This window comes from Serinus canaria, chromosome 1 (assembly GCF_022539315.1).
Source record: "Serinus canaria isolate serCan28SL12 chromosome 1, serCan2020, whole genome shotgun sequence".
NCBI classification, from domain to species: domain Eukaryota; kingdom Metazoa; phylum Chordata; class Aves; order Passeriformes; family Fringillidae; genus Serinus; species Serinus canaria.
In genome coordinates this window covers 100,455,745-100,463,055 of record NC_066313.1, presented here as the reverse complement: position 1 = coordinate 100,463,055, position 7,311 = coordinate 100,455,745, and positions in this window count along the sequence as shown.

Here is a 7,311-nt window from a genome sequence, read left to right as displayed (position 1 = left end):
TTCTGCTCTGCCCAGGAGGAAGAAAGGCAAGCAGTGGCCACAGTTTGTGCAGCCCTTGCTGCCTGTAGAGCCTGTAAGAGCCAAGCGCTCAGCAGTCCCCCTTATCAGGGGTTCCAAACACGAGCATTTCACAACGTCGCTGAACAGATGTTTTAACTATTCAAAGGGCTGCACACCCTCTCCAATCAAAGCAGGATTGCTGACAACTTCTACAAACACAAGTCTGATGGAAGGTTTTCTTTTTTCCTCCTTGCACTTATTTAAAAAGACTAATTATCTGCTGACTAAAGTTATCTCCTTTTAAACCATTGCTGCCGCATCATTTGGCTTCAGAAGAGGTACCCACTCAGCAGACAAATCCCTTTTTAAAGCTTCCTAAGAACTCTTAGAATATCATGTAGCATTTTATTTCGGGAATTTGGTATGTGACACTGTGTGCCAAAAATCACAGTCAAGCAGCACAAAGCAATAATCAGCCAACCTACAGAAAAGTCCTGCTCTAAAAGCTAGATCTGTTTTTTTCTAGGCTAGATATTTCAGTCCTTGCTGGTACACAACACATTTTAAGAGATGATCCTATGCTTCCAAGTCAAGTACTACTATGAGCTTAGTGGAAAAGTATCTATTTGGCACTTTAGGATGGTGGGGGATTTAAAAAAAAAATTATATAGATTTCTCAGTGGAGAAATCTAGGAGACTTGATAGTCCCCTTCATACAGCAAACATTCTCCATTCATTAAGTAAAAGAAAAGACATTTCAGGTTGAATTCTCTGAGCTGAGGGTGACATTCAGCCCTTTAAGGAGCTCTTGCTTTCTCAAGAGCTGGACTCTCCTACAAAACATAAGGATGCAGGGAGAGGCAGAACCATGCTCATGCTCTCAACAACAGTTTATGTTGCTGAGTTACTTACTTTAATTGAGACTAAAAAGTCCTTATCTCAGCCCCCAACCATCCTGATAAAAAGTTGCACAAGTAGAGAGAGAAGAAAGACATACATGTGTCATAAAATGTGGGTAATGGCAGTTATCAGCTTGGAGACTGAAACCTTTTTCCATGTGAGTACCTGCATACAAGTTGTCCTGGATGTCACATGGACATAAAGGGGAAGCCCACTCTACCTAGAAGAAGACTTTGAGTTTGAAGGTCCTGAAATCCTCCCTTCTCATCCTCCTCTACTGCCTTGTTGGTGTCCTGCAAACAAAATGCCCTTAGTTCTTATTCCTGTCCCTCTTCACCAGGAAGCTCCAAGAGGGCATTCCCATCTCTGCTTGATGCAGAACAGGAAAAGTATATTCATTCCTTTTCACCTGCCTATTGTCTCACATATAACCCATGATTTTGACATCCATCAGCTGAGGCAGGAGAGGGAAATGATGCTGCAGAACCAGGAGGACCACATGCCTCCCACTATAAAAATTCCCATTCATGTGTGAATGACTCCATGGGTGTGAGCAGATACCTGGTTATAAGAAATACTCAGCACAAGACTGTTAACAACACAGGTTTGGGAAGGTATTTCTGTGATGTTGGTACAATTTAGTCCTCATAACAGAAATCACTATGATCTGGGGGCTGCCAAAAGGGCAGAGTATTGACAGAAAATGCATGGACACCATGTGATCTCAACACTTAATCCATTCTATCCATGACTCAAATGCTGAGTAAACCTCAGAAGGACCTTTTGACAAGTATTTGCTGTTGGGTACCTGACAGCTTTTCTCCTAAACCCCAACAATACAAATGTTGAGCTATTAGACCTATTCATACTGTCAACTTTATGTCCCCCCAACCAACACTGAATTATCATATGCTAACTCAATTCCCCCAGGATTTCTACATTTCAGATTCTTCCCCCTTAAGAAGTACTTGTATGCACTGAACATCCTGCTCTGTCAGTATTTCACTAGCAGGATTTCGCTTTCATCAATTGTTGCACATAGGTAAAGCCTTATAAAATAAGGGCCTTGTTACCCTTGTAAAATCATGGCTCAGGCCTGCTACTTAGGCTAAGTAGAAGGGAACCATGGGAGAGTGACTCAGCTGGAATAGGGGTAGAGAGACGTGAGAGATGTGAGAGATGTGCTGCATGATGGCTGCATGTCCACATCGTGCTGTACGGTGGTTGGCTGACTTGGCCTTGTTGTGCCTCAAAACTAGGTAAACTGATAAATGGCTAAATGCTTATAAAGGCCTGGGTTTTGCAATAAAGCAGCTCTCCTTTGCACTGCCTGGGGACTCTGCATCACTCTGCATCATCACAATTGATCTCTTTCTAGGACAACATCAAGCCAGAAACTAAGAACAGCTTTTGACAGACAAAGCAGCAACCTGTTATTTCTCTTTGGAAATCTGTGTCAGGGGAAGAGGGAAAGGAAAGATAGGGAAAGAGCAGGGAGAAACTGGACAATTCATCCATCTCTCCCAAACACAAGAAGGTGAGGACTATGGGAACACGGAGCTTCCCCAACAAAATCCAGCAAGCTCCAACTACGAGTCTTCTGGCGAGTCAGCTCCAAGCAGCACCTAATCCTTGTGGCAAGAAAAATCACAAATCAGTTGTCAGCAACAGAATGACTTTTCCATGTTTGGGTTTGTGGGCTTATTTACACTGTGGCATAGTAAAAAGTGTCCTTTCCTCTGGCTGTATAGCATGCCTGTAGTCAATAAACCATCTTGGTTTCTCCAGCATGTACTACAGAACTATGAAATTACAGCTAAACCATAAACAGCTGCAGGCAACAGCTGCAGAGGTCCATTTCTGGCAGTATTTGAAAAGGTGCACAGAGCACATGTGAGTAAGTTCCTGATATTGATGATCTGTGACAGAAGCTTGTGGAATTTAATTCATGTTTTTGATGAGCGTTCTAGGATTTGGTGGCCTTGCTCTTCCCAAGTCCAGCAGCTCTTTGGCAGGTACAGGATACATGGCCACATCTCCTGCTGGAACTGCTAACAGCACTCCTGGCCACTGCAGCTCAATAAAGCACTTAATGAGGCTGTGCAAAGACTCTGCTAAACATTCATAAACATTGAACAGACATAAGGAGCAAAAAAGTAGTAACTAGGTGCTACATGCTCCAAACCACACTTCATTCACTCAGAATTCCATCTGACCAAGATCCCACTCAAACAATGGGATCACTCCAGCACTTATAGAAAAGCCAGGACAATGCACAAACAATTCTATCCACGGTCATATGCCAGAGCTGGCCAGCCCTCTGGAACATGCTCTGGGCTGAACCACAGCAAGTGTCCCAGCCTCCAGAAAAGGACTGTCTGTGAATATAAGTGTGTGTATGCACATGAATGTACACTTACAAACACACACAAGTGTGTGCTATCCTGCTCTTCCACAAGCAGACACAATTCTCACTTCCAGCCATTATGTCAGTCAGACAAGAGCATTATCAGAGCTAAAATCAATAGCACCATGTCAGCTTCACCTCTTATAGCTTGGCCCAAGAAAGTGAGGTTTGATTATTCAATTGATCAACAAAGTCACACATATTGCCCAATTTTCACTGGAAAGTCAAAACCAGTTGCATAGGTGTTGGTGAATGTCTGGAACAGCAAAACAGCCTGAGGACAGCACATGGTCAGCCCAAGCTTGCTTAAAGAATCTGTGTGCAATGAGCCTGAGTATTGTAAAATATTTCATCTTTCTGGCATTTAAATAACTTCAAAACCTATTAAAACAATCACTGATGCTTTTTATAAAAAGAGAAAAAAATCCCAGTTCAGTTTTAGATGTAAACCCCAATGTAACACAAGTAAAATATATTAGGTTACATCAACACATGAGTTACAGACATTGCCTCAGAGGACACTGTCCTCACGGTGCACATAAAGACTTGCCCTACCTGAGAGGTTCCTAAAGTATATTAGTGCAAGTACAGTTTATCAGAACCAGTCCAGCATCACAGCTTTGGTGATGTACTATTGAGCACTTTTAGCCCATGTTAAGAGGAAAACACAGTCACCATCACACTGATGGAAGAAGAGACACCAGATAGAGATTGAGTGGCTTCCTCATAGAAACAGAGGTATATGCTGACTTCATTGAAAAAGATTAATTAGTGTGGGTCAGAGTAAAGGCTGTGTTCCATCCCTTTTCACCCTGGGCCTCGAACTGGTTTTTTGGATTATGCAGCTGTTGTAGCCAAAACTGAGCTTTATGTACACAAAGCGAACTCGAGGAAAGCCCAACATGTTGCATTTGAAAACAGCTTGACCAGTTGTCATCAGATCTCTGAATTTTATAAATTACACTCCCTTGGCTACAAAAGCTGCCAAATTTCTGTACAGCAGCCAACAGAAACCACACTGGCACTAATTCATGTCCTTTATTCAAGGGACAAATACAGCTGGAAATAAATGACTCTATTGTTTTCCACTGGTCCAGCCACATCACAGAAGGCCTCAGTGCATCTGTGAGAATGTGGATCATTAATTAGGAGTCAATACTGAGCCAACAGGATTTGCAGGGCTCCAAACACTGCTGGTGGCAAGCTTCTCCAATAACTATAACTACAACTGTAAGGAGAACACCCTGCAAAGCAGAAAACTTTGTTCTCCAACATTTAATACCCAAATCAATTTTTTCTTTTTTATTTCCAAGAAGACTAAGTTATTCTCATTACTCCAAGAAAAAATTTTCCCTGCTGCAGGAAACATTGCATTCTCTGACCAAAAGTTGCTTATATCTAACCCAAACAGCAACTGACTATGAAACCCAACATCTGGGATGATTAAAGTTACACCACTCAAGTTTGCAAGCTTTTTATTTGCCTCTTTTGAAAAAGCACTTTAATGAAGCAATGCATATGTTCTCAAGCAGAAGGAACTGCTTTAGGTCTTCCGGCAATTTTTCGTCACGAAGCACATTAAATTCTGGCTAAACCAAACACTACTTCTCCTAAAGACCACATTCTCACTACAACCAGAGTGTTTACACTCAGCCATCACATGGGCATCCTTCCCATCTGTCATCCTGCTGCAGAGATTAAACAAGGGTGCACGCTGACACGGGCTATAGAAAGGCATTTCAGTTGGGGATTAAGAAATATACAAAATACCCTGGCATAACTCAGAGCAAATTTTTGCTTTTTTTTCATGTAATCTAACTACATACATAGGCTGTAAAGACACGGAAAAATACATTGCTGGGAAATATCACTTTTCCAGTGACTACAGCTGTAGGTACAGGGAAATAGAACACAAATAAATATCTGTTGTTTCCTTAAAATATTGCATCATTACACTAGAGCTTTACCCACTTATTTTACTTTGTCCAGATGTTTGCTCATGGCTGTCAAAGTCTCTTTATATGTGTGGAAGCAAGAAGCTTGGTTACCAAGGAGTTTGTGTCCTGTAGATGAATTTTCAGGTGTGCAGTGAAACACACATTCACCAGCATTTTAAATTAAAAGAGGAGGAGAGCCACCAACCCTGCATGTGACTGCTTTCAGCATCTGCCAAAGAGATCCCTCCACTGTGACCTCCTGTCTCTCGGAGAAGCACAACTGCCTCTACAAAAGCAATGGCTTCTGCCTGCTCTCCCACTTGGATCTCCAGCAGCACAAATCTGTCTTTGGCAGCAACAGAGCTCAGAGACAGCTGCAGCCAGGAGCAGAGCAATCCCTCCACAGAGGCGCCACTGAACAGGTAACAGGCACTCTGTCACTGTTACATACTCAGAGCCTGCTTGTGCCTTTGTAGGAAACAAAAAGAAGTGAAGCAGAAGCTCCTCCGAGTGCTTTAACCCCAAGGCAGCAGAGCTCAGCAGTCCCATCAGGCACAAGCTCTGGTGAAAGATCTCACACAGGGGCTGTTGGGTCACATTCCTCTGCACAACAAATGCACCTAACCACAGGCTGGTAGCAGAAGTAAGAGATCTTTTCATTCAGGCAAAGACTTGTCAGAATTAATGTCTTTGAACCCAAATCCCTTCTGTCAAATTTGACTGAAGCCGGCTGACAAGATCTAGCAAGGCTGGGTGGGAGAGAGGGGATAGGACAGGAAAGCACAACTGCATAATCTCTGTTTTCAGAAGAAATCAGCCTGGCAAAAAAAAAAAAAAAAACCAACAATAAAACCAACAACAAAAAAAACCCTACCCACAAACCTGAAAAACCAAATCCTGCTCTTCCAGGGCATTGCTACACCAGCTCAGGGTCTTACTGAAGCTAGTTTTATTTCAAAGCATTTTATTTCACTGAGTTCTTTTCCTTCATCTCAAAATTAGATTAAAAATCACTTTGCACACTTTTTCTGCTAAAAGCCAGAAAAATCACACATTAAATATGACGTCCTAAATAAAACGCCCCTTGACAATGTGAGATTTTGTGTGTATTAATTCAGTGGAGGTATTTCTAGATATTTCTCATCTTGTCCTCATCTTGGTGCAACTCCAGGAATTGTGTATGTCTCTAATAATGCTAAGCAGCAGCCCCTCAGCAGAGTTTAAATGTGTTTAGTCAGCGAGTTCTCTGGAAAGGGGAGACCAGAGTTGGATCAGGTTGAAACCACAGCATGAGGCCCCATGGGACAGGATCATCGAGACCAAACGTTTGCTTTCCTGAAGCTGCAGAAATCCTCAAAAATCAAACAGTTAGGCACCAACTATAATTATCTTTACAAGTCAAATTGCTATGTCTCTGACAGCCCTTCCCTTAAGTTTCCAACATCTCTATTTCAAATAAAGCTTTGTTGTCTTCTTTACTATTAACACAAGGTTTTAGAACAGAATAAGGATTTCTGTACTATCAAACATACCCAAACTACTTGTTATAGATCAAAAGCTGGATCATTACATGGTATTTCTCCCCATAAATTTTCACTAACCTAAGAACAAGTAGCTGGATTAGGGAAACTGATGAAAGGGCCTCAGTATGGCTCTAACTAGCTACTCTTAGACATTTAAATAACCACGCAAAGGAATTAGCAATACTGTTAGCAAAGTTAATGACAAAAATAGTCATGACCAAGCTTGCTAAAAGGGAAGGAAAATTATGCTGATCAAAGCTAAATCCTTTTCTACAACTTGCAGAAAAAATCATGCTCTTCTGAAAAAGTTTCCTTAACTTCTTCAAAATGTACTTCCCAAGAAAATGACAGAACCTTAGTCCACTAAAAGATGCTGATAAACTCATAGGTTTTTAATAATTTAATTCTGTTTCTGTTGCTAGTTCTTTGAAATTGCTGCAAACACAATCAGCCTCTTCCTTGGTTGAACTGGCTGACTGAAATGGGACAGTCATTATCCAACTTTAAAACAATACTCAAGTAAAACTTCCATGACGATTGTGCT